The sequence below is a fragment of the Pyrus communis genome, chromosome 1 (genome assembly GCF_963583255.1).
Source record: "Pyrus communis chromosome 1, drPyrComm1.1, whole genome shotgun sequence".
Classification (NCBI taxonomy): domain Eukaryota; kingdom Viridiplantae; phylum Streptophyta; class Magnoliopsida; order Rosales; family Rosaceae; genus Pyrus; species Pyrus communis.
Window position 1 is genome coordinate 16,328,396 of NC_084803.1, and position 9,099 is coordinate 16,337,494.

Genomic DNA, 9,099 nt, shown 5'->3' on the forward strand with positions numbered 1-9,099 from the left:
ATTTCACGCTAATGAAAAAGAAAGAGAGCTACTTCAATAAGAAAGGGAGATGCTTAAAGAAGAAAGAAGCGTTCAAAAAGATCGTGAAATTATGAAGGCGCCTGTAGAAAAAATGTCTCAGAATTTTAAATATTTTTGGAATTCAAAAAAAGCAGGTGCGGTGCAAAAAAGCCTTGCAAGAGACGAGGGAACAAGTGGAGATGGTCCTAGCACCGAAGATTCGAGTACCACATATCCTAGCACCACAAATTGGTGTGATTGCTAGGGAATCTGTTGAAAATCGGAGGCCATAATTTTTTATTCACTTTGGATTGTAATTTCGTATTTATTTAATTTATAATTTCATATTTATTTAATTTGGTACTTTATGTAATATTTGCATTTATTTAATTTGGTACTTTACTTAAAATAAAATCCTATCCGAAATTATAAAATAAAATCCAGGAGCAATTCTTTCTCTTGCTTAAACAATTCTTTCTCTTGATCATAGATTTCCCACACTATCCTTGAAGAATACATTGTAAGAAGGAAGTAGAAACTATGAATAATGATAGAGATTTTGATTTTAGTGGGTGATTTCTTAGGATGGATGGTGGGTTATAAGGAGGAAAAAGAAAGGATTAGGTTGTAGATAATGCCACGCGGCATGACGTCATTCGTTAAAAATCTGATTGAAATCTATCCTCAAAGATTGTAAACATATTGTGACACGTGACGCGATGTGATTGGTTAAAAATTTTATTGGAAATCTATCTTCAACGATTCTGAAAAGGTAACAACACGTGGCACGACGGCATTGAATAGATAAAAATCTTATCGAAATCTATCACCAAAAATTATCTTTTTGAATAATGACACATGATACAACAAGAACGATTAAAAATCTTATCCGAAATTACAAATAAAATTATTTTTTATTATTTTATAAAATAAAAAATATTAATATTTTATTGCCTATTGCCATGACTATTCAGTGTAAGGGTGGAGATGCAAAAATGAGTTACTGTTCACTGAAAGAGATTGAATTAGGGCTGGGCACTGGCCGGGCCCAATTTTGAAAGAACTGGACTAAACTCGGGTTTAAAAGAAATGGATCGGGCCAGGCGGGATAATGCAATTTCAGAATCTAGAATCGGACTTAACCCAACCTGTTTGAAAGGGGCCGGTTTGGCTGGGGTCCACGGCTCTAGTAACAATTTATTTATTTATTTATTTATTTGTCAAATCCCTTTGCAATTGCTGAAGACAAATCCCAGCCAAGCCCCAGGAACAAAAACAGAAATAAATCCCTTCAATTTCATGCTGGAAATTTAATTCAAACACACATCTACCCACCCATTACACCAAATTCAAACATGTTGAAAATTTCATGTCTTTCAAGGTAGCTAACATACATTTCTACATTCACTTTTAGTTAAAAACAGAAGATTTTTTGAAAATCCATGGACGTGCAAAAGCAATAAAACAACAACAACAACCCATAACAGAAAATCCATCAAACATGTGTGTTTGATGTGCTGAACAGAAACATGAACTATCACAAGACAGAGGTCAAGATTCAACAATAGATTTAAAATTGGAACATAACAGTGGTCAAGATTCAAGAACTCAACAAAATCCCTCCGACAGAAAGAGAGACTAATTTCTTGCATGCATTCAAAAATTAAAGCCACAAAAAAAAAAAAAAAAAAAAAAACCCGAAGGAATTCCCTATAAATTGACAGGAAAAAAGACGATTGAGGATTTCAATGACCATGGATCGAGATCTGATGATGATGGCGGCGGACGGAGCTGATGATAATGGCAGCAGATGAAACTAGGATGGTGGGAGCGAGTCAGGAGGAGAGGTCGATGTCTGATGATGATGGTGGCGGACGAAAGAGAGATCGACGTTTGAGTGAGAGGAAATGAGCCAGGAGGAGAGATTGATGGAAAGGGAAAGTGAATAACTTAGATTAGGACATGTTAGAAACGGGTCAGGCCGGGGCCTTGTTCACTTCTATTTTAAGAACCACCCCATCCCGTTAAATTCGTATACCAGCCCCGCCCCGCCCCGTTTTGTGTTCTGAAATTTTAGACCCGCCCCTTAAAAGCCCCAAATCATAGGTACCCATCCCGACCCGTGGGTCCTAGACCCGTTTGCCCACCCCTAGATTGAATAGGAAGTTGTTTGAAGACCTTTGTTTTGAACTCAGGCGCTAGCTAAACAGAACATGGCAAAACCAGAGAATGCCCGGACCCACACGATGTTGGCCACGAAAGGAGGAGCTATGGGCGCGTTTGGTACGTGGGATGGGACGGAACGGAGTGGGACAAATGCGTTTCGTCCCATGTTTGGTGCGCTAAATTATGTGGAACGCGCTGTCCCACGGAACGAAAATGGGTTAAATTTTCGTTCCACCTCCCCCCTGGAACGGGTCGTTCCGTCCCGTGGAACACAAAAATCAAAAAAATTTAAGACAAAAATACCCCTTAGCTTTTTCAATATTTACACCATCTAAATCATACAACAAACCTTAACTATCATCTTCTCTTCTTTACCGCTGTGAACTTCTTCATCCCTACATCTCCTCTTCACAACCTTCCTCCTCATCCTCTTATTCGTGAACTTCAGCTCTTCATCTCCATTTCAGGTTCGATCTGATTGTGATTGTGTAGCCTCTCGGTCTCTCTTTCCTTGTATTTTGTAGTACTTTTTGTTTCTCTCTTGGTTTGGTGTTTGCTATTACTTTAAGTATCTACGTAGCTTTCAGCCCTCGTAACACTTTTTGGAGGCTCGCAGTCGGAAACCCTACCCACTTGGACTGATTGAAACTAAACCCCATACCATCCATGCGACAACTGTTGAAACTAAACCCCATACTCTTACAAATCCTCTAATCTTAACTTTAATTAATTTTGATGTAAATTTGAAGTGGCATTATTATTCTTTTTTATTTGCTTGTTTCGATTTCATTAACACCCAGTTCCTAATTTTGTTGAATTTCTTTGTATTTTGTAGTGCTTCAATTTCTTTGTATTCTTTTCTGATTTGCTTGTTTTGATTTCTTTGTATTTTGTAGTGCTTTGATCTTCCTAATACTGCATCTGCAACCAAAGATCTGCCTCTGTTTATCTGCTTCCACTCCCCCTATTGAGCAATACTGCATTTAGAGGTATCTCTCTATCTGGATTCATTTTTTCAGTGTTCAAGTTTCGATTTTTATGTGCTGAAATCTAGAAATATGATGTCTTTGGGTTCTGTTGGATTAGATTGGGTTACATGTTTTGGATTTTCCTCTATTGGTTCATTGCTGCTCAAAATATAGTCATTTTATATCTAATTTTCTGTACATTGACCTTCTAAATGTTAAACAAAAAACACAATGACTATTTTAATTGAACAAAAAATCGTAGTGTTCGATTTTGATTCCCCTCACCAATGTATATGATTGTTGAGTATAATTGCTTGGCTTGGAAGTTTTTGATTTCTAGGAGGGGGAAAAAGCTAGAGTTTCATTGGGGAGGGGGGGGGAGGAATAGGAGAGCAGGGGTGGAAGAGAAAAATGGTTGGGGTCTTTTGTACTAATTTTTTATTTTTATTTTTATTTATTTGAGGTTTTGTGATAAGGGAGATTGCTCTACTGCAGCAACAGAAAAATTAAAAATTGTTTCAAGGAGGAGTGAAATGACTCCAATTTTAGGAAGTTTGTGCTTTTGGTTTGTCATGAGAAAGAGGGAACACGAAGTAGGAGATGAAGATACAAAATAGTAAGTTTAATTGTAATTAAAAAAAAATTTATACTGTTAGTGGAGGAACCCATCTGTTGGGTGAAGTGGTAGGTCTAAAAATGGATATCATCCAGTGGAAGAACCCATACGTGGTGTTTATTTTACACAAGATGGGAAAATGTAAACAGTTGGAGGTTCATACCATTTTCCAAGTTCTTTATTAATGTGAATGCTTATATTATTCTGATTAGGAACTTAAGTGAATAAATTGTTTTCGAATTTGTAAACAAATAATTGCTTACAAATTCATAAAACTTTCCACCATAGTGAATTCCGATCTGCATCATAAATGCATGAACATATTAAAGGGGTAAAAATGCAGGTACTATTTGTTAGCAATAAAGGGCAAGGTTAGCTCCAATTTGGAAATTTCATGGATATATCCAATTCTTAATTTATCATGAGCAATTGTAGAATGCAAAGAAAGACAAGACTTTGTTTCATCTTCATCTATTTTCTTTATAACATGTTTAATGAAGAAATTTTATAGAGACCAACACAAACATAACATGATCTTGAATGGCAAAGAAACTTTTCAAAGCTAATTTAGCAAAATTTTACAATTTGCGACCCCATCCCTATGTGAAATCCAAGTATCTTTGTGACTTCTAATTTGTTTGCTTGTTCTGACAGTGATTAAACTATAGATGTTAATTAACTTAATTTTTAGGTAATCACAAATTAGAAACTTCATTAATTACATTACAAGCTAATATTGATGTTGCATCACTGATGCTTTTAGCCTACTGATGTTGCATCAATGATGCTGCACTCAGATTTTTAGTGCATGACAAAGTTGATGTTGCACTTTAAGAATTGCAATTAGGATATGAAGCTCCACTTTGTTTTACCATTTAATTATACGCTTGTAATTGAATCCTGCTTATGTTGATGCTCCATTCATTCATGTGTTGTTTTTTTGCATGTGAAGGTGTGGATGAATATGAGACTCAATTCTTTGTTCTTTTGAACATTTGGATTATAATGGCACAAGTCTTTACTGTGAATGCACAATTGTTGAGGTATAGACAACAACAAAGGAGACAACGGGAAAAAGCTAGTTTAGAGTAGAGGACAGTTGTTAGACTTCATGTTAGGAGAGAGGAAATAAATCGTATCACGCGATTGAGTGATACTAACTATTTGTGGAAGCTGCAAATGGATAGGAATGCATTTGCAGTTTTATGTGATTTACTACAAATTTGTGGTGGGTTGGTAGATGATGGTCATGTTACAATAGAGGAGCAAGTAGCTACTTTTGTTAACATATTAGCCCACCACAATAAAAACAGGTTAATGCAAGTTAGATTCATTAAGTCTGGTGAAACTATTAGTTGGTATATCCGCAGAGTATTGTGTGCGTTGTTCAATTTGCAAGACATATTGTTTGCAAAACCAACCCCTATCCCAGAGGATTGCATAGAATCGAGATGGAAATGCTTTAAGGTAAGCATCATAGTAAAATCATTAATAACAAAATTATTTGTAGTTGGTAATTAATCTAAGTTTTTCTTTTGTCTAGGGTTACTTAGGAGCGCTAGATGGAACATACATAGAGGTCACTGTGTTTGAGGTCGATAGACCAAGATATAGAACAAGGAAGGGTCATATAGCAACTAATGTGTTAGGTGTATGCACACATGACCTCAAATTCGTATATGTGTTATCCGGTTGGAAGGGATCAGCTACTGATTCGAGAGTTCTTGGTGACGCTATTACTAGAGCTAATGACCTCAAGGTTCTAACCGGTAAGATAGACAAGTACCTAGTATTCTTCCTTACCTTTGTTGGCCAACAACTAAAATTTATTATCAACTAAAATAGGTACATACTATTTGGTTGATTCCAGATACACGAATGGTGAGGGTTTTCTGGCACTGTGTAGAGGCACTAGATACCATTTGCAAGAGTGGGAAGACAATTCACATGCACCTAGGAATCATGAAGAATATTTTAATATGAAACACTCACGTGCTAGGAATGTTATTGAGAGATGTTTTGGCCTCCTCAAAGACGTTAGGCTATCTTGCGAAGTCTTTTCTACTATCCAATCAAGATTCAGGAACGAATGATCACCGCATGTAGTTTACTTCATAATTTTATCATAATGTATATGGCGGTTGATCCTGAGGAAAATGCAAGGCCTGCATTTGATGAATTGCCTATAGGGGAAGATTTACCAGAAGTATTAGCCTACATCGAAACCGTTCAGTCAAGCCAGACATGGACTCAATGGAGGGATGTTCTTGCAATAGAAATATATGATGAGTGGAGAGGAAGGAGGGCTTGAAAATTGGTTGACATGGTAGTTGTTGTAATTGTCTTTTATTGTTTGATGACATTTTACTGAGATGATTGCTGTAATTGTTTTTTTATTGTTTGAAGACTATTGAGATGTTTGCTTTTTATTGCTCAAATTATCAGCAAGAATAAAATACTAACAATAAAGTAAAAGACAAAAAATAAACATTTAGCAAAATAACTTGCAGCAAACTGATTGCAATGACCTTTTTCATTTCTTCATATTGTAGAATCAAGCATATGAATATAAAAGACAAAAAAACTCTGGTTACAATGGCTTTTTCATTTCTTCATTTTAGTCCCTTCTTACTTGCCCGTAAGTTGTCTTACTAGCTAATACTGATGTTGCACCTACTGATGTTGCATCACTGATGCTTTCAGCCTACAAATGCTGCATCATTGATGCTTTCAGCCTACTGATGATGCATCAGTGATGCTGCACCTATTGATACTGCATCAGCAGCATCACTGATGCTGCACTTACTGATGCTGCATTAGTGATGTTGTATATGAAAACCAAAGAGTTACAATACTGCCCAAAACAACAGTGGAAAAAAAAACATATATATTGTTTTCTAGATTTGCTTTTTAATTGATCATATATATTGTTCATTGGATTACCTTTTCCACTAGGAAGTAATTTAACTTTGTAAAAAGCTGTAAGCAGATATTAACTTAGTTGCATCTTGTTTGCTCCACTAACAATATGTTTCTTTGTTTTACATATGTAATATATGGCTTCTTTGATAGATTATATGGCCACCTCACGTAATTGGAATGATCATGACAATGATGTACTACTTACCATCCTTGAGGAGATGGTAGTTGATGGTGTTAGGTGTGAGACCGGCAGTTTTAAGGCTGGTACATTTGTAATGGTTGCCACCAAGATGAGGGAGATGATTTCCGGCATTAATATAGAGCCAAAACATATACAAAACAAGCTGAAGCGTCTAAAAGAAAAGTATTCCTTTGCATATGACATGATGAATACCTCTAGATTTGGTTCGGATGACGAAAAAAAATGTGTTGTTATGGATAGTGACGATGTACTTCAGTTGTGGGTGAAGGTACATTTTGTTTCTTATTCTTTTTCAATTAGTTGCTTTAAAAGTCATAACTTTGATTTCTTTGGGTTCTTATTGTAGAAGCATCCTAATGCATCTTACAAACCAAACAAGCCATTTCCGTTGTATCCATGCTTGTGTACGGTGTTTGGGAGAGACTGAGCTACGGGTAATATAGTTGAATCAGTAGCAGATGCAATAAAAAACATGGGATTGGAAAATGAGGATGGCGATGAGACATTCGAGATGCCTCCAACTTCACCTACCCCATCTCCTTCTATTGGTACATCCAGTGCATCTCAACCTATTAGGAAAAGGAAGAGGAATAAGAATGATGCTGTTGCAAATATTGTAGCTGTTATCCGTGAAGGTTGGGATAAAGCAGTTACTGAAATGAAGAATTTAGGTGAAAGTTTTACTTTGAGAGAAGCGAAATCCAGGTTACCTTCTCAGCTTCAAGTCATAGGTCTCCCATATGATCAGGTGCTGAGAATTTCAATGAAATTAGTGAAAGATATTGATATGATGAGTATTTGGTGTACCTTGGATGACTCTCATAAGGCAGATTTCATTAAAATGTATATGGATGGCATCTGAGCATTAGGGGGTTTAGTATGATATGAACTCCATCAACTTTTGGAGTTTAGTTAGACATTATCTTTCTTTCTTTCTTTTTTTCTGAAGTCAGGACGAATGTTTAATTTGGGATTTCATGTTTAAGTTCTGCATATTTCATGTTTATTGCTTTAGCAAGATAATATCATTAAACTTATATATTTTTCATCCTTGCATGACAACCAATGCCATAGACATCCAATTGTCTCACAACTCAACTTATAATATACATATTGTTTGACACAATTTGCATTTCAATGTGATGACGAAAAGATGAAAGCAGATTGTGTCAAAGATTCCAACATAACGGTTGTTCTACCACACCAACCTCTTCATATATAATTCATCACATATACATAACAATATACATATTGTGGCTACACTGCCATGTGCCAAGTGCCAAGCCAATGGCATGCTCTCACCCTATTATTTTTTTAAAATCACATAAAATTAATTGACGTATTATCCCACTAAATTAATTATATGAGCAACAAAGTACAAATACATGTCTCTTGTTTTCTGTTATACACGGTACGAAATATGAACATATCCAAGTATAGTGTACAAAATATATCATAGATAAGCAGCAACAACAAGAAAAAGAAGAAAAAAAAATTTTGTTCCGTCCCGTCCCAAACATTGTACCAAACAACAAACAGAATAGGAATAAATTAATCATTTTAATGTTTTGATTCCGTTCCTTCCTGCATTTACCAAATGCAAAATGGAATAACTCCTTCGTTCTATCCTACGCATACCAAACATCACATGGAACCACTATTCCGTCTCGTCTCGTCCCGTTCCGTCTCATCTGCGTACCAAACAGCCCCTATAAGCATCCGAATCGCCACCAGAATCAACCCCCAACGACCTCCACCACGCCTACCCTTCTACGCGCGCACCACCATCCAGAACAACTCCATGGCCGACCGCAACGACGATTCGGCAGCAGCAGCAACGAAGACTCGAGTCCCTCAACCCATTGAAGCAGCGAAGGCGAAAAAGGAAGAAGGAAAGTCAGAGGAGAAAGCACCTCCGCCTCCGCTGCCCTAAAAGCCGTAGCCGGGTGATTGCTATGGCAGCGGATGCGTACGGTGCGTGTGGGATGTGTATTACGACGAGCTCGACGAATACAACAAGCTGTACAAATGTGATTCCAACTCCAAATAGCTTGAATTCGAATTGATGTTGTAGATCTTAAGATAATTTTGTAACCAGATTTTAATTAAAAGATTGAATATTCACAATTTGTTCAGATTTTTTTTGTGAATTTTGGCATTGTTTTTGCCTGAATTTCTCGATGAAAAATTAAATTTAGAAGAAAAACAAATAAAAATTGGGCGAA